The sequence below is a fragment of the Osmia lignaria genome, chromosome 16 (genome assembly GCF_051020975.1).
Source record: "Osmia lignaria lignaria isolate PbOS001 chromosome 16, iyOsmLign1, whole genome shotgun sequence".
In the NCBI taxonomy this organism is placed as follows: domain Eukaryota; kingdom Metazoa; phylum Arthropoda; class Insecta; order Hymenoptera; family Megachilidae; genus Osmia; species Osmia lignaria.
In genome coordinates, this window is record NC_135047.1 from 5,990,854 (window position 1) to 6,016,952 (window position 26,099).

At 42.6% G+C, this 26,099-nt stretch overlaps 1 protein-coding gene across 7 annotated transcripts in view; it reads right to left on the reverse strand.

Annotated features, from left to right (window-relative positions):
• The window catches only part of PlexA (plexin A), a 241,956-nt gene that overhangs the window by 93,656 nt on the left and 122,201 nt on the right, over positions 1–26,099 (reverse strand). The window lies entirely within an intron of this gene.

Consider the following 26,099-nt stretch of genomic DNA (forward strand, 5'->3'; position numbering starts at 1 on the left):
GTTAGATAAGAAAATAGAAAGTGAAAAATACACTTATCAATTTTTAATTATTATCAAAATTCACGTGACACGGAACTTATTAAAAAATGCAAAATATTTTGAAAAGCGTGCAGACAGACACGCACTGGCGCGAGTCGAGCGAAGCCGGTGGAATCGCGCAATTTCCGGCACTCGTAGCCGATAATTTCTGCCTCGCTCCAACTCGCCCACGATTCCTCGTCGACGTATTAATTTTCCTTAAGATAGCGAGCGTTTCGAGGCTTCCTCTCGTCGCGTATGCCCATTGTCCCGGCTGGATCCTTTATCTCGGTGCACATGGCACAACTCGATTCGAGCGATAATCGATCGGCTGACAATGGGTTCGCAACGGGCACGCGCCTCGCTCGCTATCTGCTGCTTGCCGCGTCGGCATAAGTAATTACGCTTCCGGCCATTAAATCACGAGCGGAGACAGACGCGTGCAGATACGAAAATGAAAGAAGGAAAAAAAAAAAGAGGAGCCATCGGTAAGAGCCGGGTTTCACGAGGGGATGGGGGCGCGAGGGGATGAAGAGGCAAAGGAACTCGAAGAGGAGTGTACAGAGAAAGAAAAATCTCGCGGAAAGGGGGAGAGAGAGAGAATGGAACGAAATAGACGAGGAGCAGCGACAAAGTCACCGAACCGACCGAGAACAGTGAAGAGAAAAAGAGAAACGTTGCTCGAAATTAACCGCAACGTGACTATTTTCCACCGACCAGAGGTTGTCCCGCTTTCTCCGCTTTCCTACTCTACTCTGGTTGCGTTCATTCAGCGCGGAAACGGGCGAGACGAGATGGCAGAGGCAGCGGGGGGTTGGCGCGCGTTGGTTACGCGTGCACGCCGCTGGAAAACGAACCGGAGCACGCGGCTACGTATCCAACGACCCTGTGTCAGGATATGCCTAGGACGATGAAAAACCGAGGGAGATGCAAAAGCATCCAGAGAAAGATGAGACACAGAGGGGCGGAAGAGAAATGGCCGGGACAAGGATAGATGAAAGGGGGAAGAGATTCATAGGCGGGGCTGTGTACCCGCACACAGGGTACACGTTAACTTCGAAATTGCTCCGTTTGGTTATCGAGTATATTTACCTGAATTGATTCGAACCAGGAAAAATGAAACATGGCCGATGGTCAATATATGGTGTGTTTCATATATCGTTCGCCATACTGGCGATTTTTGCACGGCAAACTAATGGGATATTTTTATTTTCAAACGAGAAAAAAAGTGTACACTTTGGAAATTATTTTTTGGGAAAAATAAACACTTGATTAAGACAATATTTTGGGGTTTGATTATAGAACCTTCATTGTAGTATTTAATATTTTTTTAATTAAGAAATAAATATAGAGTAGAACCGGAAAATCTTTTATATCTTTTTTCTAAGTTCAAAATTTTCTCTCAAAGATATATTCTTCACCCTTTGAGCTAAAATTTTTCCAAGCCGATAAACGAGAATACCCTTTTAATCTCAGCTTCACCGCGTATGGTCGGCGTGTAAATACAATTTCCCCGAGCGTTATCACTACCACCCTCTATTGTTATCAACCTCTACACGTTGGTAGATCAATTTTTAATCCATTTAGCAAGTGAACCGTTGCATCCAACCGTCTTCAGTCATTGTACACTGCCATTGTCTATGCGTTAGGTTTTTCTTTGTTTTTGGGAAACACCAAGGACTACCGAACCTAATCTAACCAACATCGAGCGTTTTGTTCCGCGTGTAGCGGCGCTGTTTGAACAGCTCGCTCGGAAAACTCGATAACGCGGGGAAAAATGTTTTCCCACGGGATTAATGCTCGCCGATCTCTGAACGAGAACGATTGGCTTCGACAAATATAGATCAATGAAACCATTCCTTGCAAATTGTTGATAAAAATAGAAATCGTTAGAGAATAATCTAATTAAAATTTTAAGGGAGAATTATTTACAAAATTCACAAAATTCGCAAAACATTAAAATCAAAATGATTGGCTTCAATTAATCTAAATTTTCTACAATTATACCTCGACTTTGATCTTGATTTTCATTCGATGTCAGGATATCGCTTCCTTCGTGAGGCTACTTTGGGATGCGTTCCGCGTGCGAGGTTCTTACTCCGGGTATCGGCCAAAAATTTCCCCGTAAGCACGATCATGCGGAAAATCGAACTGGAATCCCGCGGACTCGCACAATCTACAGCTGAAATGGCCCGGAACGATGGAAATTTTCGCGGTTATTGATTTCTCCGGGTACAGGTGCGCGCGAGTGCACGTAATCCCGCCGACGACGAGGGGTCGAAAAGGGGACCGGGGGAGAAAACAAGATGCAAGGGAAAAATAGAGATTTAACCAGAGATTCGTTTCGTGATCGAGATCCGAAACGAGCGGGTTTTTCCTTTGAAAAATTATTACTCGAAACGCGCAATATTCCGCGGTGTTGTTTGATCCGAGGATCAGCCAGGAATCCTCCGGTGAATTGCTGTGAATTAATTTTCATCGCGATAAGCTCGCAATACTGGCAGATTACGCGACCTCGATCGTGTAATTCGAATTCCAGTAGAACGGTGTGCTAAATAAAAATTGAAAAAAAAGAGCGCAACAGAAAATGATGCTACGGTTCTTTTAACTCTTGTAACGAATCGTTGCAGGTATTTCAACAGGGTGATATTTTTACGCAAAATCGGGACATCGATTTCTATCATCTCTGTTGACAATTTTAAATGTGATTTGAAGAAAAGAAAATTGAAAAGAGAGGAAAGACAATGATTAATATATTGGTACTCTAATATCTGAAAATAATTTCTATTATTTTGCTACGCAGAAATTTTCATATTATATTAAATCACGATGGAAAATACTTTTACTAAAAATAATGAAAATTTGAAAATTAATTATAAATGGTATTTGTAAAATTAAATTACCATTTCCAATAAATTTATCCATCTAACGAGACAGTAAATGCATAAAAATTCACGTGCTCGAAGCAGGCTCGGCTCACAGTACACAAACCTCAACCGAACCGTCTGAAGTACTGGAAACAACTGAGCTCCGGCCCAGGGTCGAGCGCGCGAATTTGTAAACATATCCTGACTCGTTGATCACTGTTTCCGGTTAAACGCGTAAACTCGTTACGGGATGGAATGTAACTGACCATAATCATTTAATTACCGATATAGCTGCATGTACTAAGGAAATCCTGGTAGATCGGTAAAAAAAGCGGCACATTGCACTGAGAGTTTCGTGGCGAGGAGTATCGGACGAGCGTGGCGCAAAAAGGCGCAAAACGATCGCGGCTCGAGTGGTATCGGTCGATAATTGGCACGACGAGCAAGAGGGAACCGGCCAAGAAAAACCATGTCGCGGATTGAGAACTTCTTCTGCTTGCTATCTCGACGCCGTGCAACCGAGAACATCGTTCGATGTACCAATTAAACGTCGCGAGAAGATCGTCTCCATCGAAACAAAGAAATCGCTAAACAATCTATCGCAAATTACTTTTGCTCGTTCGAGAGAAAAAGAACTCCTTGAATCTTGTTCATCCATCTGTCACGTTTCTAACGAATATCATTTCTTTTGTATAGTAACTGGATTTGTTATTGTGAAAATTTAAGAGTATGGAAGAAAGAGAGTTTCCTTAAGAAAAATGACGTTAAAAGGAAAAACAAGAATTTCTAAAATTCTAATTTTGCTCCCCGGTATATCTACTAGGTAAGAGGGCAACCCCAGGAAAGAGAAAGAAGTCTACCATGCTCGAGAGTGTACACGTATCAGATGACAGAAATTTATATAATTTCGATGCAAATGGTTGCCTCTGAAGATCCACTAAGAGAAAAGCAGAGATTCGCAACCAGTGTCACGAATCCGCGTCTAAATCAGCATCGAACGAAGCTGATTGTACGTGGCGTAAGAGCGAGGCACGTTGCCAGGCGGGCATTAGAATCAAAACGATGATCGTCGAGCTTTCTCCTATATATTGGATGAGATCCATGGCGAAAAGAAATGCAGGCCAACGTTAGAGAAGAGCAAGTATTCCCTAAATCAAATTTCGACGAGAGGGCAGGCTGCCAGACGAGTCATTAAAATAATAAAACTATTAAAGAAGCAGAATGCCGGGCCACCGGAATTCCGGCCTGCGCCAACGGGCAAAGATGGAAGCGTTCATTCTCCAGAGGAACTGGGGTAGGATCGTTTCGCGATACGAATTCCGTTCCCCCTATGAATATGATATTCCATGACTTCCAAGACACAGCCTCAGGCCAGTCGTGGATCGTGGATAATGAAAGTAGGACATTCTTGAGTCGGACTGAATCGGCCTGGGTTAATTCTGTTACGTCTCCCTTTCGCGAGCAAGAGTATTGTTCGAAATGGAACTGCAATGCCAGTGACCGATGAAACGTTGGAATTGATCTGTTTCATTTCCCTACGAATGATACCCGACTGCTCTGAATTGGGAATTGGAACGCTGATCGTTCGTTTGTTCCAATTATTCCTCGAGGATTTGTTTATGGCACTTCAGTGGCCGTCGCTTATGCTTTTTCAGAGATATTGCTGTTCTAGTTTTCATATTGGTATAAAAATATTTGTAGATAGAAATTTGCTACGGTCAGGAAGAGAAATATTGATCTTTTGGGATGATATTGGGAATAATTTAAAAATTAATAAAAAATTCACAGGAATTACCCTCTTCGTTTTTTTTTGTGCTTTTGAAAATTAAGAAAGATATAATTTCGCAGCTGTTTTACGAAAAATAGACGAACTAAAAATAGTGAAAGATAATTAATCCATCAGAGGGGCGATAACTAGTGAACATTAACCTGAAATTCATGGTTCATTAGAAAAGGGTTGCTGATGAGGTTGAAAGGTATAAACCGTACCGGAAAGGGGGCCCCTCAAAAGGCAACGAACCGATGGGCGTAGAAATAAAAATACACGACACAAAGGTTGGTGATGTAAAATAAATTAAAATAACGTGAAACAACGTTTAAAATAAAAATTCAAATAAAGACATCTATTCTTTTAAATAGACTGGATGTTCTTAAACTCAAGAATAGGATTTTAAATATTTTACTACTTCAGGTTAATTGACATTTCTAAAGAATGTCCCATTTAAATGTAGAGTTCATCGAGACAATAAAAATCTTATTCTCCCCGAGTTTTGTCACGGACAAGTTTTATTAAGAGGGTTCTTTCAACGGTCCAGTAACTCGACAATAAGCTGATGTTGTTCTGAAATTCACGGTTCGCTTGGCCGAGGGTTCTTTCACCCTAGTGCCTACATAATTTATTAATTGACATTTTCCCAAAATAACTTTGCCCGTGTCAATATTTGAGTCGTGGCTTAATTAACAGTGCCGGGCTACAAAAGATCGTTGAATGCGACGACTCGTTTTAGTACCACCCTTGATGGATCTCACCCTTTTTCGACACACAATATAAGCTTGCAGCAAAATGGTGTGATAAAAATACGTGGCGTCAAGTATTCTTTGCATTATAAAATAAAATACTCTATTAATATTCATTGAACCTATCATACCCTAAAAATAATTTTAATAAAATGAAAAATAAATTATCTAACGTATTAATATCTTGGAGCTTAAAAGGGGTAGAAATAAAAATACTTTTATAGAAAATAATTTCTTCGTTATTTCCCGTTTCTTCTAATTTTCGCTATTAAACTTTGAATTTCAGGAAACCAGTCGACGAATGTCTCTGGTGTACAATACCGAAAAACTCTTAGACAAATCCAAAAATCTTCAGCCCCGAGGAAAAGCTAGGAGTTTCAAGAGACTAACAGTAATTTCACGAGGCAAAGACTGCAAAGTTCGCCGCGCAAAGATCTCCGGAGACACAGAAATCCTTAGGCGGATGGAGTCCCGCATAGCCTAGCTTCCGATGATTCCTTTAAACTTTTTCTCGTTCGTCGAATGCACAGGCTTATCCGCATCCCCGGCACGTCGCGACGCGTGCGTCGGTACGCCTCCTCCCGGAATCATGAATCTGGGAATCGTGCCGTGAGATTTGCATCGGCGAGCCGATAATAGGATCTGCTTTTGTTTCCTGAACGATTATTCTCCAAAGGTTTAATCAAACCGAAATTCTAATCACGATACTTTATGAAAGTAATTAACAATTATGAAAGTGTCAATGACTTGTGAATTAAAAAATATCAAATAAATTCTTGAAAAATTTTAATATATATTAAAAGAAAGTAAATATTTCTTTATTAATTGTTCACCCAATCTGATCCAATTACCCTAGTTCATTTACCCAGAAATTTCAGAACCCATCCACTACCACACCTAACACCTGTTCAATGACACATTATTTTGGTAATAGTAGCTGATACACGTGTCGGGGGTTGATCGATGACCAGGTCTATCGTGAAGATCGATTTCGATCGACTGGTTATGGAAGTTCCCTTGTCAAGGGTGCATCGAACCAGGATGCAGTTCAGACTCGCCTCGAATACGTTGATCAACCCCTGTGCATCGACTGGAATATTTCACGGTGTATCCGTTACAATCCGTCTACCTAAGGACACGTCAGCCAAGGATGTAACATCGAATTAAACTAATATACAACCGGCGTAATAGGGGAGATTTTACGCGGTTATAAAGCAAAGGATCGTGTTCGAGCAACGGTGATCGGGCTTAAAGCACGCTTTACGCGACGAGCATCGTAAAACTGACACTGGTAGCCTGACGAGGAAAGAATCGCGTTGAACAGATGATCATAAATCCAAAAGGAACGTCCTGGCGCCTTGGGGTTTAAAGGTAAATGGACGATCGAAAAGCGAACGCTGGTAAGGGTGCGATCGATTCGACGTTTCAGAATATGAATTGCGGTTCGGGGGAAAAGTTTAACACCCTTCGCAGATGTTTAACGTCTTATTTTCTTCGATTTTTGTAGAGGTACAGGTTATTGCATAGTGATATCTTAATCATGAGTTGAAAAATTTACTTCAAATTTTACGTAGGTATAAAATAAATGTACTAAAGTAGTATAGCATTGGAATTAGTCAATAAAGAATGTAAAATTTTAAATATTTCTACTTGTGTTTATTCGATAACCAACCTATTAAAGTCTTCCATTCACAAAAACTCGAGCAATCAAGACATCAAACGTCTAAAAACGATCCGAAACAATGCAACACGAACCCCATCGACACCCTTTCCAAAGTTCCCGTTCCACCTAGCGAGCTATCATTTCTCAAACATCCCACAAGACACCGACCAACGTCCCTCGATTCCATTCATATGGGCGCGTTGAAAGGGTAGGAAGGAGGCCATCCGAAAAAGAGACAAAGGCGTCGTGTCCCATGGCGAAGGTGGAGGGTGATAGGGCCCCGACAGCGGTGTTTAACAGGGCAGTGTGCCAGACGTTATTAAAATAGAACAAGCCGTTGAAGACGAAACGAAAGAGAAAGGGTGGTCGCGAAGGCAACCACGGCGAAGGACAGCACGCGAGGTGGGGTTTCGAGAAGAGCAGGTATCAATGGGTCGTCGCCTGAAGGGTTCTTGCCCTACGTTCCTGTCCCTTTCTATCCTACCTCTCAAGACAGCACGCGCCACCCTCGTACACGTTTCACTTCCGCAGGGCGCAGCCGCCCCTGCGCGGACCAAACGAATTTCACCAAGCTTAGCCCGGGGCTTGGCTGGCTGCTTTACGGATTGGTCGAACAGTCTCTGGCTCTCCCTTTCTTTTCCACACCTGTTCTCTCCTTTCGACTAGTTGGCCCTGTTGCCAAGTTACACCTCTCACCTGTTCCCTTTCCGGCCGGAAACGACCCTTGTATCTCGCGCACGTTCGCCCTTAACACCCTTTCGCTATTACAGCCGGTTGCTGCCTATGCTTTCCGACAGCACACTTATTTCTATACCCGTTTATCGTTAATTAAATCGTGTATTACGTTAACTATGATTTTTCTATAAAAAGATTCGGAAAAATGCTAATGAAACAGGAACGGGATAACACCCTAACGACTACCGCAAGCTGTTTCCATAGACTCTGCCGTAAGATAACCCCTCTGTAGAAACGTACGCGTTGCATCTCGGTGCCAGGACACGTAGAGGTAGCGTAAGAGCAGAGGGATTAGGGCTTAACGCGGATTTTCCTTATTTCGAGGGATTACGTTTTGCCAGAGACATTCTGAACGGGCTATCTTTCGTGCCACGGAGGTTATCACTGATTCCGGTCATCGAAGAAGCTTCGTGGTTCGAGGTAAATGATCCACGGTGTAGATGAATGTATAGCAGACTTGCTATTTGAGGAGGAGACTGTAATCGATGAGAACGACAAGGGAAAGTGGGTCGAATGTTACGTCGCTTCGATTATTCTTGGGTAATTGTTTCAGCTAAGCTTATTTTACCAAAGGAAACCATAAATACCGTTATTTTCCGGGGTAATTACACCGAGAAGAATTTTGCGGGAATTATTAATGATTAAATAGTAGATTGTTTAGAGTTGAAAATATTCGAGGAAGTAGTGTATGATATTAAACGTAGATTGACGACGTATTTCATATTTTTTCGAGGCGACAAGCTCGAAGAAGAGTATATTTATACTCGCGGGCTTCGACGATGCCTCCCCCGGGAGTGAACTCGAGAGAAAATTCGGAATGCACGCGGCGAAGACGGGAAAACGCCAAGGCACCGGATCCACCCGCTACCAACCGAAGAGAACACTCGAGCGAGCTCCAGCCCGAGCGTAATGCACTTCACGAGGATATGACGCGACTGTTCCTTATTCCGCCACGTTACGAATCGCGGATTCCACTCTAGAGGTCGATTATGTCGGATATGATCCTGACAAAGCGAAAATAGCCGCGAAAGAAACGGTTAGAACACAGCCATGTTTACAAGACAGAAATATTCATGTTTTACTGGAACTTGGAATTATCGTAGATGTGTAATTAGCAAAGTAAAAAATTTAAAAAAATTTAATTTTGATCGTGAAATTATAATAATGTACCTAATAATTGAATGGCCTCCCTAAACTAGAACAATAGAATTTTCGAACAGCCATTTTATGTTACGTTCCAGAAGGTAATTGAATGTACCTGGTGTTTAACCTCACACCCAATTTGGCCATTTGCGAATCCGAAACTGGAGCCATTGGATTTGGTACAAGAATTAGTACTTAACCGTTCGGGATGTACTTGCAGTATGATACTGTCACAAGTTGCTTGTGGTTTCATGCAAATGCACGTAGCATGGTCGAGGGATACCCTGAAGAGTAACTTCGTTACAATTAAATAACAGCGTCGAATGCAAAATACGTTTCCCAAATTGTTTTCAAACAAACGTACAACAATTTACTCGGCCATACGAATAACAATCAAATAAAAAAAAAAATGCAGTTTCATACAGAAAATTGAAAAGGGGCCAAATATTTCAAATGCTATGATAGCGAACTGAATATTGTTGAAATGCAAAATTCAAGGGGTTTATTACCCCATCCATTCATCGCGAAGGTACTAAGACCACGGTCTGGACAATGCACTTTCCCTCCACCCCTCTGGATACCCAGCTATCGGGAAAACTGTCGTCCCGTGACCTAGGGAAGACCTCTTAACCCATGATCCCGTGACCTAACCCTGGTCCAAGTGTGCAAAAAGGCACGGGCAACCGACTGTGGACGATAAATTAAAGGGAAGGGAAAACACAACCGACCGATCGGTGAAAAACGAGCAGGCAAAAGGGAGAGAAAACGACTGTGATCCAACGGGAACTACCAGACGAACAGGCTGAAACGTTCAACCTTCCAACATTGGCGTAACTAGGTAGGGGTCAAAATGGATTTGCCCCCCAAAACGTGGACTGACCTCCCTTCCTTATAAGAAAATTATTGGAAGAGGCTAAAGAAACACTTATCATTTATCAATGGAAATCAATATTTCTGGATTAAATAAATAACGAAATTATTAGAAAATTATCCTAATTAAGTGTCATTTCTTTAAATTGAAATAACAAATAATAACTCTTGACATGAAGTCTGCTTTTGAAAAAATTCAAAGTACACTTTACGTTAAAATAAAGAAATCTAACAAATCTCAAATAATTTGCATCGCATAACAAGCCTATAGTTACGCCAATGGTTTCGAAGATGCGTTATCGAAAGAGGAGAGGCGCACGATACACAGAGAAACAAAGATGAAGGAAAGAATAGGTATAAAAGAGGGTTGAAAAGAGGGAGAGAAGGCGTGCACCCTCGTGGAAGTTCGTCGATCGCCGAATCCCCACGTCGTTGCCGGATCGGCGAGCTCCGGCATCGTTCGGTCGTTCTCGGCTGGTCCGTTCCCGTTCCTGAGTTTCTATTCCACCCTCTCTCGTCCGACCCCCTCGTGGACGACCCGACCACCCACTAAACCGAGCCACGGCGCCGAGCCGCGACTACGCACTATTGATTCGCATGGGAACGAAGGAAGGAGCCGAGCGGAGTCGAGTCGAGTCGAGTCGAGGGGGTTGGAAGAGGTGGAGGAAGCGAGCCGGTGAAGAGGGTGGCGGGCGAGTTGTCGGCTGGTCCAGGGACGGCGCTTACAGCCTGGGTCACCCGGCAAGGGCTCACGGAAAAACATCGAGCGGCCACGGCCCTGATCAACCCTCCGCCACCCTCCACCTGCCAACCACCGCCGCTACCCGAAAATCGCGTTTCCGCTGGAAATTTTTATCGAACGGCTTGTTCGAAACGTTTATTGGAGTGGTACGCGAGAAATATAACAATTGTTGTTAATCCCTGACGCGTTTCCGCCTGTATTTCCACGATCAAACGTGCCTTTAACAGCGAAATTGAACCGGAAAAGCTTTTGTCCGAGGGTAGTTTCGAATAGGTTTAAATCTCGATGCGATGTTAACATAGATTAGGTTACTGAAATGGCTGGATTATACGCGTACTTGATATAGAATATAGAGAAACTAGGTAATTTAATATATTATCTAACAATCCTCGAATTTTGATTTTCAACAATCCAACAAGCTTATCAAGAATTAACTAATATCTTCTACATTTTTCAATATTTTTGTATATATACCCCTCGAAATAAAAAGAAGATTTATTACAAAAGTGTTCCAAGTTCTTTCAAAATGCACCCTTTTTGGCCCTCCTGAATAGACGTACCCCTTAATTTCCGATAGACTACCCATTGAATAAAATCGAAAATACGAGGATAATTGAAGTACAAAAGACTGCGAAGAGGATGACCCATCTTCTCGTAACTCGCTTGAACGAGCATTAACCGAGACGAAAGGAATAAAAAGAAGAGTGACTCTGTATACCATTGTACCTCGCCCCTCGTCAAACAACCGACTCTGTTCGTCCTGCTTTATTTTACATTTCCCAACCATCAGAGCGATTTTTCTCCTCTGACGGCGTTTACGCGGCCGCGTGTATATCAGGAAGTCTGCGAATTTATTATTAAGCCCGTTTGCGCGAAGCCGTTTAGAGTTACCGCGGTTCCAGCCGAGTCTCGGTCCACTCGTCAGAATGTTCGCTAACGACGACTCCATGAAAATTAATACGGATTAAGTGCCGTTACAACGCGCGGAAACTCGTTATCCCGGCAAATTCGTCGAATTAACAGGGGGTAATTGGGCCCGCGATTCAAAAGCAAGCCCGATAACAGTGCGTCGAAACGATTTTAAAACGCGTGTCCCTTAATCGTTCCGACGTGAAATATAATTAGGCACCGTCCGAAGGGGAGGAAAAATCGTCTCGGTTCCCTCGGTATATAAAATGCAAATTCACGAGGAGGGGACACTTGTTTGTCCACTTGTTGGACCTCCCGAATCCGGCGTCTAGACGAGGCGAGATGACGCTGCAACGTCCCTTTTGTGACGTCTTTCTTCGTGGATCGGCAGGCTGTAAAGCCTCCCCAAAGGAACAGAGATCGATCGAGACCAGTATAAATGGGCTGACTCTTGCAAAGAGAAAGAGAGAGAGGAAAAAAAGCACACTCGAAGCTTCCTGTTTCTCGTTTCGCTGACCGCTTCGAGCAAATGTCTGTTTGAGTAAGAAAGCGAGTTACGATGAACACGCTCGACTTGCGAGAAGATACGCCCGTTTCAGCGTTATTCGTTATTATTCGAGCCCGATGCTTCCGCCCACGCTCCGAACTCTGAACAACGCAGACCACGGCCCGTGGACGCTCGTAAACTTCGCCTTTCCTTGCCGACTGCTCCGTTAAAAATGCAAAACGTACGCTACTTCTTTAAATGAAATCCAAGAGTTTATCTAGCGAGCGCTCTCTCCGATGGAAAGATGCCCGTGGATCGCTTTTGGGAGCGCGAGTTTTCGCAACTTCCGACCGGGGGGCCATCGAGATCTCGAAATTATTACCTGCGTGAAAATGGGAGACTTGCAATTCCGGGTGAATTTATTTTGGAAAGCAACAATAAGAACGGGTATCACGCCGTTACGAGTATGGCAGAAAAGGAAACTTCAACAAACCGTCCCGCGATAAGTGGCTCGGGAATAAAGAAGAGTTTCCAGTCGAAGACAATACGGACGTAAAACGCTGGCGGCGTGGAATTAACGAGAGGCTGCTGCCGTCGCGGCGGAAGTGTCGTTTCGAGGAGGACACGCAGCGCATACGTCGTTACGCTTCTGGCCACAGCTTGACCGTGTATTTAGACCGGCTAACATTACGCTTGTTGCGTCGGTTAAATCGTGCCGTGTCCACGAGTGCATCAAGGGAAACTGCATCTGCGTAAATACATAGGAAGCGTGGATTGACACGATGGAAGCACGGAAACGAGGGAAACGAGGAACTCGAAGAAGTAAATAGCGTCGGAAAATTCTTGTCCGAATATTTTGATGACCCTGATGAATTATTCAGAAAGTAACCCAAATATTATGCGGAAGTTATAAAATGCGTTATGTCAAAATTATCATTTGTTCCATTTTGAAACTGCATCTGCGTAAATACACAGGAAGCGTGGATTGACACGATGGAATCTCGGAAACGAGGAAAACGAGAAACTCGAAAATTCTTGTCCTATTTTGATGAACCCGATAAATTATTCCAAAAATAGCCCCGATTATATGGAAAAGTTATAAAATGCATTATGTTAAAATTATCATTTGTTCCATTTTTCTCTTCCTCAGCTATTTTTCTGTAACTAACGTTCCGAGCCCAATAAATGGCGTGGGTCAACGGCGTTCAAAGAACGAGTTTTACCTGCGAAAGCGATCCATCCGCGAGTCGGTACACATTCCGTAGGCGAATTTATTCCAGCCCCTTTCGCAACCGCGAGAATCGTTTCACCGCATTCAGGACATCTTTTCATCGCAGCTGGTATCCAACAGCGCGGCGAATTCAATTAGTTCGCCTTTCGCTCGAAAGCGCAGCAGTCTATTAACTTCCTGCATACACGATCTAAAATTTTAACGAGCCATTGTACAATCGTTTCATCGTTTTACCTCCTCATTTCCTATTTATATTATATAACCGACTCTATATATCCAGCTCATTTGCTGTTACCTTTTACAATCGATGAATGTCGCGAGGCTGTACAGATACAGAGGATTTTCAACGAGCACCTTGCCGCGTTCAAACGGAAAGTTCGATTTTCACGAGCTTTGTCGAGAAGTTTTTCGCGATCCTCGAAGAGCAGCCACGCGGATAACCACGCTCGAGGAAATAATTTTCTAGCGTAGTTTCGGCTACGAGTTTGCTTCAAACGTTCCTAGTTGACGCGAGTTCGCTTCAAACGTCGAATTTCGCGGGTAAACCATCTGCTAACCGGTTGAAAGGCGAAAGACACGCGGTCGCGTCTAAACGATTCCCCTGAATAATTTTCACCTCCTCTCCTTCTCGGTGCCGAGACCGAGCCGGCAGCTGCTTTTCTCGCATCGCGCAGCATTAACCTTTGATACGGAGCTGCTCGCGGTAATTACGCGCGAACGTACTTATAGAGAGGAAAGGGGAGGGGAAAAAAAAAAGTATGCGCATGAATCTAGCTGGATGCACCGTGGAGATAAACCGTTGCACACGTGGGTCGTGATAGATAGCTGACAGAAAGCGCGCGAATCTTGCTAACTAACGCCTACGAGAGCGTTAGCTTCCCTCCACGACGTTATAACGCGTCAGTCAGCCAGCAGTTCTCGCAAACGTTGCCTGATTAATAGGACTAATTGGTATCCGACGCCATTTATCTCCGCGAAGCTCCGAATTTATCAATTTCCCCAACGGTCACGAGGATCGTCCGCCACCGCCACCGCCGGACAGAGGGGATGCAAGAGGCTGGAATTACTTGAAGCTTCGCGATTAAATTAATTGCAGATGCGGAAAATAAATTTTACGAAATTAAGCGACCGGTAAATTACTCTTTCGACCAATCCGTACCGTGATACCGTTCGAGTTAATTAATATCGGGAACCATGAATAGTCAGGATATTATTTCGTTCGGTGAAAAAATGAATAATGCATGGGCTATCGGTTGCAGATAAACGATGTAACAGAAATTGCATTTTACGACGGGATTCTAACATCAGTCATTTGCGTGAGTGTAAGTGAAGATCAGTAGAATTTCATGGACTTATGATGATCTAATGGTTCTATTAAAGTTTGATCCCAAGATTCTATAGTATATAGTATCACATAAATTTTATAATCTATGGAGAAAATTTTGGCATGGAGGATTAAAGTGTCTTAGCTGTCACAGTAGAAATATCAATGCTTAATCAGACCTTACATACGAATCAGTGTCGAACGAAATCGCGAACGATGCTTCACAAACGAAATTATGAACGGAACAATTCGCGTCTCATTAAATCGCTGGTTAATGGAGTTTGGGTGGAGCTCGGAAGGCTCGTTAAAGCACGCCAGCCATCACGGTATAAATCTTATTCCGAAAACGGCGAGTTCCCGTTACGCCGGAAAACTGCATCCAACCAGCGAGATACTTGGGGGGAAGTCGCGTTTATCTTGATATATGCGAATAATATGGCATACATCAGCCGTATTCTTTCCTATTTTTATGGAGATGCGCGTTTATCGGCGAGTGGGGAAATATTAAAACGCGAATGTCTTTCTCTCTTTATCATCGAGCGAAGTCTATGAATTCCGTGTACCTTTCAGAGTACACATTCAGCTATAGCTGTTGGCAGAGTGTTCGAAGGAAAAGAGCAACAACACGCTTTCTTGTCTCGTTACGCTTTACGACTGCCTGCGTTTGCACAATACTTCGTTACAAAAAGGAAGAAAGAAAAACTGGAAAATTATAGAATCAGACGATGAGTCAATTGATTCGTTTCTGAGGGTTGATTGCCTTCAAAGTAAAAATTCAATTCTCTTTAAAACAGAGTGGGTCATTCAATGAATAATAAAATAAATGATAAGTAAGAAGCAGGATACTTCGAAAAACTAAAAGGAAGAGTCCTCGTTATTTCTCATTTCCAGCGACAGAAAGTAGCAACCCCTATAACTTATACTTTCAGAAACTACCTCTTCTATAATAATCTTCTCTATCAAAACATTGCCGTTATTAATTATCATTCAACACCCAACTACCAAAGTTGCAAACTTAAAAATTGTTTAATTAATTTAGAAATGTTGACTGATACCTACTGTAAAATAAAAAGAGATAGACACAAGAGGAAATAATGGATGAAAGCAGGAATATACCGGCTGGCGTTTAATATTGATTGCCACGTAATCAAATTCCATCGAGGACAAGGCAGCTCCGTTCATTCACAGTCGCAGTCGTCAATGGAGCAACCCCGGTGGCTACGGATTCTTGGAATCCGTGTCAAATTCCCGTGGAAATATCCGGTGGGGTATCGTCATTGAAGATCATCGAGGTCGTGGACGATTTGGCGAGGGAATTCGTGTCGAGCGGGTTAGGCATGGCCAAAATAATGCGACGCACGATCGGTAGCCCGAGATTCGCGACGGACATCCCCCTCAGGAGGGAGCTTGGACACCGGATGAATTCCGTCCACTTTCCTGGCCGACTAATCCGGTCAGGACAGAAGGGATAAACCCGTCTGAAAATTAGGTCAGGGGTCGGTGCACTACGCGACAGGGTGGATCCTCCAGGGGCGTAACGTCCGAGTGCTTCTTTCAATGCTCGTTCTCCCTGGGTTTGCTTTTTACGTTTGGATAAAGTCTGATTTCCAACGACTTTACTACAGCGTAACCGAGTCTGCTACGGTGCTCGTTACGTTTCGAGGGCGAGGAGTACTCTATCGCGATATCTCGTAATAACCCGAGTCGAGAGAATGCTCGTGATGTAATTGGTAGGGTAGGTAGGGTTCGAGCTTGATTGAAAAATAGGTGAACCGTTCTCGTTACGTAACTACGGGTATGCGAGTATAAGTTGGGTTAATGTCGGGTTTAGCTGATACCAGGCTGTAAATAAGGGAACGTCGATGAGGTGATTCGATGCTTTCGCACTTCGATAAGGGGATAAAGATAGCATTAGGATGGAGGGTTCTTTGGGGGAATAACTGGGTTCATTTGTACCTTATTAAATGATACATGGAGGTCGTTAATTAAGAAATATAATTGATAAACGATGTAAGTTGTAGAAATAAAATAGTCAATCTATTATTATCAAATTACCTTCGACAACCCTACTATTCGAACAAATGTAATAAAGTTCCAATAGTCCCTATCGATGATGGAGGAAGAGGAGGTATATCTCCGAATGATTCAAACATCTCTGAAAATTGTCAGAATTTCCAATATTCCGGGCAATAATCAGCCTCCCCAAAGCGTACTGAAAATGACGTGATTACTGGGTGAACGTACAAAATGAGACTCTCATCGATCAACCAACTGTTAGCTCGCATCAGAACTATCAACGTCCTGGATGAGACGGATAACGTGGGCGTGCCATGATATTCATTTGTCGATACTCGAGCGAACGAGCAACGGACAAGTACGACAGGGACGCACGGGATATTCAGATAACGGGATATCCGGATACTCGGAGCTCTGGCTACTGTGTCTCTTGAACGCCATCGCGTCTAGAGAGGCCGCGTTTGTCCGAGTCTCGTTGAAACCATTCAACGGTCAGATAGAGGACGGGCCCATTGTACGACATAATTCCTTCGAGAACGAAAAACACCCACCCTCGTTTCTGAAACGAGCTCACGTTCCGCCCGGTTTCAAACCAATTCCCATCCCCTTCCTCTTTTCTGCTCGCCACCCCTCGGGCAATTGTACCAGATGATGCTAGGCAAATGAGCGAAACACCGAGGTGTTTCGTGAGATACCGTGCGAAATAAAGGCACTGGGAAATATTGTTCGCGAAGCAATTGAACACGATGCTTTCAGAAACTCCGACACTACGGAATCGGAGAAACGAGCTCCTACGGACAAGATGCTCCTGGGGAGAATCGAATTATACCGTGTATTCTAGAACTGCCTCGGTAATAGACTTGGAAGTTTTTAATATTATATGAAGAGAGAATTTTTCGTTTGCTCTTTAGAAAATTTGCGTCAACTTTGTAAATTTGCTTGTCACAGTCCATGGAATAATTGACCTTTTTCCTATTAATGTAACTCGTTTCTTAACTCTCGCACGGACCATGGAGAGACTCCTAAGACGACGGACCACAATTTTAAAAACCTCGACTACTCAACTGAGAAGCTAATTTATGAAAAATATACTTCTTCACTATTTTCAACAAACCCCGTGAAATCACTCTTTCATCTGTCGAAAACCCATGTCGAATCGCCAGACGGTTATGCACCTTTCCCGTAGGAGGCCATCTTGCCTTTTCCAGCCGCTCCGTTAAACCATTGCAGCTCTTTGGTTACGCTGATCCAGGCGGATTTGCAAGCCCCTCTAGATCCAATAAATCTGCTCGGCTGTTACACGTAACCCTGCCACCTCTGGCGAGTATACCAGCCCTGTTGTCCTCTCGCTTTCGCCAGGAAGCCAACATCCGGACGTCCCTTCCAACCATCCCTGGGACACTCTCCTCCTGACCCAGCACGTTCCTCCACTCACACGCGTGCGTGTACTTCGCTCCGCGTTTCGCTCTCTTGGATCGTGTTCGCGTGTCAAGCCCAACCGCTCTGACACGCTTTACGCTCGAGAGGCTCCTTTGTCGGGCCACATCGGCGTATAACTCCGGCGTGCACCTCTATAACGCGGTTATCATCTGATATCGGGCCACGCACAGCCGCGAGCTACCAGCCAGCTACGAGCTCCTGACACCGTGTCACCGGGTCACTTTGCACCGCCACCAACTTTCCTCTCTCAACGCCGTTGAAACGGGCTGTTTCGTCGTCCCTACCACCGAACTTGTCCACCCCGGCTAATGGATTTCGAATTGTTTCCACGACGAAAAGAGAGCTTTCGTGTTCGAGCCGTCTCTAGAGATTCGACTCGATAACTCCCGGCTTGAAAGTTTGAATTTGACGGAAGATTATGCGACTGACTCGTCCATCCTCGGAAGTTGTACCGTTGGTGGATTTATTTGAGATATTCAGAGGGGAATGAAATAGTGTGGATATTCTAGAGTGCAATTTTTAATTGTTTGAAAGAGGATGTTTTTGAAAATTCATCGACGATGATCGTATCTTGCTCAGAAATTCAAGCGCAAAGTCTAGAGATTAATAGGTAGGAAATAATTTTCTAAATAGAAAAGCAATGGAGTGTAGAAGCAGACAGGGCCGTATGTCACAAGGATACTTATTATTATTATTGTCCCGAGTTAGAAAGGGAGAAAGGTCTTCGACTCGAAATGCAACGGGCTGCTTGATGATAGGGTTGTCCCGGTGTGGGTCTGTAAATTATGGTTCTACACGTATGGAAGTGGCTGCATGGCTACATAGATACCCTGTTCGATGGATGATAGACCACACACGAGTTAGGATTTCTTTTTTCATAGAACATCGTGGATGAAGATGGCTTTGAAGTCGAAACTCTGCGGCGGAATAGGATTAGAGGATTTGTCGATAAGATTGCTTTGACGAAGTCGAAGATGCTTGAGAATTATAGAGGAACGTGTAAGAAGCTCGAAAAACTATAAAAACCTTCGTTTTTGAAGAAAATAACCACATAAAGGTTTCATTAATATTCTGAATACAAAATGGCTGGTCTTTGAATAACATAAACAATGATTCTCGATACCTAGATTGAGAAATATCCAAGTCTCAATTTCTTATAATAAAAAATATTGATGAATCATTTATATGGTCTTTTTTATTAAATTTTAAGCTTTAATTTGACATATCGTAAGCCCTATTTTGCAATACTTTTATGTCATGAAATCGTTCCTCAAAACCTAATACTACATACTTTTCAGAATCCATGGTATCGAAAGTGTAAAGCAACATGTACGAACAGAAAACTTGCTTTTTCTTCTTAACAGATTCAAAATTCGTTTTTCGCGGAATGACTATCAGTCGCGATCTGGTGAAATTCAATATCGGGCGAGGATGAAACTGGAAGCGACAGCCCGGTGGAAAACCGCTGTTCGCTTTGCGCTTTGAATCGGGTCAAGCGGTTGAAACGCGAACGCGAGGAAGGGGTGAGACGCGTGCTCGCGATGGCACGGATAACCAACCGTCGAGACAATATGCCGTGCCACCATCCGCTCGAAATCGCTCCAGGAAGTCGCATCGGACAGAAACTTCACGCTGGAAGCGCTTCGTTCCGCGCGTGCCGTAGGATCGAACCCGTTTTCACCCGGGAAATCGAGTTCCTCCTTTCGAAAGTACTCTCCTTCTGCTCTCTCCTATCGAAACAAGCTTGGCCAGACTATTTACATGCAAAATTGTTATTGTTTTACTCGTAGAATACGTGTTCCAATAGGATCTACCAATGTTAGAGTCTAGATGAGATTTTAGATTTGCATCTTTGATTCTTCATGATTGCTCTATTCATTTCTTGGATCTTTTTATACTTTGCTCCATATTTTAATAAAAATTAACAGTAATTTATCTGAATTTTTATATCGTTCATTACTCCATTTCATCTTCCCTTTTTAAAATTTTTTAATATTAGAAGCAATACTTCTTTATTATGCTATGCATGAATTGCATATTAGATGCATAAACTGCATTCCAGATTACAGACACAGTAATGAAAATAAAAGGTGTCACAAATATCTAGAATATTTATTGACCAAACGTCCATGCAATAAAAACAGAATTGCTCTCTAGGAAATATAACAATTTAGTAATTATTATATAACCATTACACAATAATAAAAATAGAAGATAGTAAACTCATGTCCAACATATTTTGTATGCACAATAAAATTTTATTTTTAGTATTATTTAATTAATCTATTTGCGGGAATCACCTAAGGACGAAGACGGAACATGAAACGAAGGTATGCACAAGATGAAAATAAAAGGTTTCACTCGTATCAGGAATGTTTATAGAACAAAACATCGACGCAATAAAAGTGGAAATTCCTTCCTCGCAATTTGAGTGGTATCCGAACGATCAAAATCTTTGATCTAAACTATACGTCAGCTTTTAACCGGAGAATAAAATATAAAAAACCGTGTATTCACACGAGCCAGGCAGACGTCGTGCTGTTTTATCTTGCAGATTCATACATAAATGAACTGCTAGCGGAAGTATAAAAGCGGCAAATAGCACGCCGGAGAGGCGAACGGACCATTATTGCCATTTTTCTACGCTTGATACGCGAGTGGCGGTGACGTTTAAGGTAAGAAAGTTTTATTCAAAAAGTAATTTAACGTTCGTACGCGAGAAGGCAAGCTTGTACGGGAGAATATCACTGGGGAACCTCGTGTTCCTTGCATGGAAACGGTATTACCGAGCTTCATGCTGCTTGGGAAATTAATTAACCCGTCCTCTGTAGGCGACACGCTCACGCATTGCGTACTTTGATATTTTTTTCCAGTCCTCAACGAACCGCAACGAAACGCCGTGTACCATTCTGTAATAAAGGGTCCACAACGTATTCGCGTTACAGTCAAGCGAATAACCATGTTGTACGTTGAAAATGAATTTTTCAAGATTGATCGTGATTTAGATCTAACGTGGATCCATGCAATTCCATTCGTGTTTTCAAATTTGCCAACCATAAGAAAATATGCAAAATTACCCCTTTTGCTGTATAAAAGAGATGAAATTCTTGAGTAGACAAGCTGGGAATTATTCAATGTAGCAATATTTTCAACGTCACTGCTGATCATCATTAATAAAAAAAAAAAATAAAAAAAATAGAATCCCTTTAACACTCTAAGCGAACGAGTCAACTAGACAGCTATAAAACAAAAACACATAACGTACACCGTATAATCCCTCGGCTAATAATTCCAAAACGTTCAGCTTTATATTTACGACATGTACACGTTTATAAACGACACCGGTACCACGTTTGATGTTCGTTTTATTTTATAGTTTCCCGAGCACCGCTGTTGGACCACGGTTACCCTGTACACCCTCCGAGTGCACCCCTATTCGGTTTGATCTCTGCTCTGGTACACCATCCTGAGAGATACTAACACGTCGTCGTCGATGCGGTGGCCGTAATTTTTGGAGCTGGATGACATGGCAAAGTCAATTTTCAGTTATCGACTGGCAAGTTCGTCGCGGCAAACTCTCGAGCCTGAAACCTTCGACGTGCACCAACGTGCGGTCGTTTTACAAGGTTGTGCCGGTGTGTTAACGCGGTTAAAGGGTCCTCCACGTAGACGGAAAGCCGGGTCTACCTGGACGCGAGTTTGCAACAGGCGAAAATACGGATTATCGCTGACGGAGTTGGAGGACCTTTCTAATTGCTCCGTATTTCCGAATCCGAAGTGATTTTGAGTCGATTTTAATTTCAATCAAAGTAATTTTAAGGTTTTGTTAAAAAATCAGAAGTGTGACGATCACGAAATGCATAGAAGAAAATTGATAAAATAATATGAACATTTTATTCCAACTATCAGAAATGTATTAAACCGAGAAGGAATGCTCCAATTGCTCGAGTAACAGACAGCAAAGCATTTCCCGAGATTTCATCGTCCCGATAGCGACGTTAATAGAAATCCCGACGAGATAGAATCTCGATTAGTGACATTATTATTACGTGGCCCCGAAATTTCCCCGAAACCGAGGCTCCGTCCTGCGGTTTCCAAGTGTCCAACTTGCAAACCCGCAGCTGTTAAGGACACACTGTGAACATTGAGTATCACCGCATTGATTGTCCTCGAATTCGCCTCGAAGGTAGTTCGAATTACCAACAGGACCTCTCCTGGACAAACACGAAACACTTCTGAAAGCTACAGCGAGGACCAATGAAACGGTGAATTCTATTCGAATGCTTCTTCGAAAATGCAGCGAAACTTTGGGACTTCGTATAGAAATTAACAATGCGCCAAAGTTGTCGAATTAACTTTCGCGCCCCAAACTTTCCTCCAACCGATCAAAAAGAAATTCTCCAACTCGTTTGTGTTCCCGCTAATTTCCGATCCAAAGTAAGTAACTCTAAACGCGATTCGTTTGGCGAGTTTCTCGGAGCAATTACCCGAAATCGTTCGATCAACCTCCATACAAGTCGCGAACCTTTTAGGAACATCTCTTCGAGGCGGTCTCACGAAATCTCGGTTGAAACTATCCGGCCACGCTTCGTCCAGTCTTCAAGTTTCATTAACTTCTGAAAACGCGACACGTCGATCGATAGCGTCCGCCAGGAAGCTTGTAACCCGGGCAAAAAGCTCGGCGATGAAGCACGATAATCCGACGACGTGGACAAATCCGAGGCGAGGAAAGAGGTCGTTCCGAGGTAACGCGAAAGAAGAATCGTGCGAAAACGTTATCGCGGGTTTATTGCGCGTTTCACGGCTCTCTGACGCTTGTATAATTGTCGAGGGCGGAGGGTTGGCCCATTTTCGAGGGGAAATATGGCCGCGACTCGAGCGACCCTAGCTTGGCAAAAGTCGATACCTTGGCTCGAGAGTTCGTCTGTTGGTCGCGTATTTCTGACAGAAAAATAGGAGAAGAGATTCCTGACCGTCTCTGAGTGCTTCTAATCAGCCTACATCTGTCCGTTCTGTATCCAACATCGCTACGAAAGAGGACACGCACCCCTTTTGTACAGGCGCACACCTGACGACCGGCAGAGGGATGGAGACGCAAAAGGGTGGAAGTTGGATTCTGTCGGAGAAGAGGGGAATTGCGAACGCGTTGGAAAGACAGAGAGACAGTGAATGGTGGGAGGTAGTGAAAGCACGAGAGGGAAGAGGGAATCGAGATATCGATTCCACGCGCGATACGGCCGGGTGTTTCCGGACCTGGCCGCTTCGCTTTCGAGCACCTTCGACAACTTCGACAACGCTAATTACAGGATGACGAACTAACCGTGGTCACACCGACCATGCTTCCGTACTTTCGCTAAAATCGATCCGCTTACCGTTCAACGGATCATCGAATTTTTCCTTTCGTTCATCTCTGTAACCCCTTCGTCCATCGTTACCCTCCCACCGCCAACCCGTCCATCCCTCGTTTATCATCGGTCGAGATAATGGTTTCCAAGTCCCGCGAATGGGCTATCGATAGAAACCGGTTACACGACGCTTTGTGACCCGCTAAAAGGAAATCCGCTTGATTAGTTTTGGATTGAAACGTAGTCGAAAACGATTTCTTTAATTTCACCCCTGCAATGTTATTTTTGGGATTTAAAAGAGAGATTCAATGGTGGAAACAAACCTTGTATTTGATATATATTTTTAGGGTCTCTTTTTTTGAACTGAGAATATTATTTGATAATTCATTTATATAAAATTATTAGAATGAAAATTACTGTTCGCTTGAAATTCTATCACTTTTAAAAATTGATATTAAAAATAAACTATGCCATGGAAGTATTAAAATAGAAGCTTGAATAACGAGTCAATCGTACGCCACAAAAGCCTAAGCTAGTATCGCGATCTCGGCTCTCTTCCCGAAGAACGATTTCAAAAAAGAGAACCCTTTCATTGAAAAATCGTAGGTACGATTATCAGCCCAAGCTGAATTATTCTTCAGCTGAGTGATTCTTATGTGAAGGGCTGCCTTTCCAGCGTCAATCGCGAGGATCGTTCAGGTCGACGATCGACGTTATTCAAACTCGCAAACGAGAAACGTATAGGGGCAACGATTTTCATAGAATAAAATAAATAAAAAATTTATTCCGAATAATTGTGAAGCGTTTTCTATTCCACTTAAAAATGAATCATAACGCAAATGTATATATCACTGTACGAACAGTGATGGATTGTATAACAATTTGATAGAATAACAGTATGATGGCCGATCATTGGAATCAAAATTTATGCAAACGATCATGGCAAAAGCGTTTCGATGTACAGCTACTAAAAATCACGACTCGATATCGCATTTTCACTCCCCTCTAGAAACATCATTTCATCAATAACGAATCGGCTATTTCGCTTTTAAACGCGTTTACGCATTTGATACTCCGCCTCTGTGATTCATTATAAAAGTCAATCTTTTATCCAATAGAAAATTTCACTGTTCAATGAATTATACTAATTCCTTTTTAACAGTTCATGGCGCGAGAAACATTCCGCGGATGTCGCGTTGATTTACGAGGCTTGATAGAAAACCATACGACGCGTTCAAACTCAAATCACATAAAAACTAATAAAAGTAGAGCTATAAATTTTGCAGAGCAAACGGTGTTACATGTATTTATTTTTTTATTAAACACCTCATATTATTTAACCCTTTCATCAATGAAAACCAATAGAAATTTTGTTAGATATAAATTATTATAATTTATAAGATATTTATAATAATGAATTATACTGTTTCCAAATTATTTCATATTTCAATATAATTTTATGGGTCAGAGTTACTATAGCACATGAAAATTTATGTATTGGAAAGGTTAATGTCTATTTACTGCTGGGTGATTATTACGAATCAATATCCATTAAATTTACTCGAACACTTTATATCGTAATCAAAAACACATTATTTAACTCTCTGTGCTGTGAATTCCTAACCAGTAGGTTGTGACTCCCAAGGGGGTCGCAAAGTGCTTTCTATAGCCACCCTATGGTTAGGTTTGAGTTAAGTGTTATGCTAGAATTTATATAACAGCATTAGTATCCACAATGTCAATCTTATAATCCTTATTTACAAATTAAAAAAAAGAATCTTAACACTGATAATGAAACATCAGCATTTCTATAATGCCAACATTTTTTGATGAATATAGAAATTGGAATTATGATGAAGGGTTAATTATGTACTTTTTAATGAATGCTCAGACAAAAGCTCAAAGTTTAATGGTATCATAGTTTTCCCAATGCGAAGCAATTTTCTATGTTCAACTAGCCACACGCACGTTTTTACAGGAGTACGAAACGATCGTATTGCATTTGATTCCGGACGAAAGCGGAGGGCTGCATTCATGGGGCTTGAGGGCAATCGCAGGAACACTCAATTGCCTTTCAAGTAGATCGATCATGCTCTTACTTGGGGAAAAGTCGCAATCGACAATTGCACAATTACGTTCGCGGCATTCATAATTTTCCAATCAAGCCCCGACGTCGGCTTACCATTAATTAGACCGGTCCGTCTCCTTGTTCGAATCGCGTTCAACAACTTCTCGAAATTCTGTTTCCTATTGCTTCTGTAATTATGAGCATATTACAGACAGACTTGAGATAGAGATTTTTAAATAATTATTCCACACAGCTAGAATGAAATTAAAAAATTCCCTGAAATTTGTCTCGCTATTTCTTTATTAAATTTCACGGGGATCGCTTTTAGAAACAATCGAGTTCCATGAATACCGACAATCTCCGGAAATAACAAAATTTTCCTGGCCTCGCCCACCCGGGGTAGACTGGCGTCGTTTTCCATAAAACGTGATTAAGTTTCCGGATGCTCGACCCGGAAAAACTATCGATTTCCCGAATTTTATCCAGACCCGGCCGAGCTTTCAACGCAATTTTTCGGCTCGTTCTCGTCCGCGTTTCAGGACAGATGTCATTTGTGAGCCGCGATAGCGTTCTAGCGTTCGAAAACACGCGTTTTAAGGGCGCACAATGCTAGCCGTGGACAGGAACGAACGTAAAAAAAAAAAATATATATATATATATATATATATATATATATAGTGAAGCGTGTAATACGCGAGCTTCGACGAAAGCAATTTTCGACGAT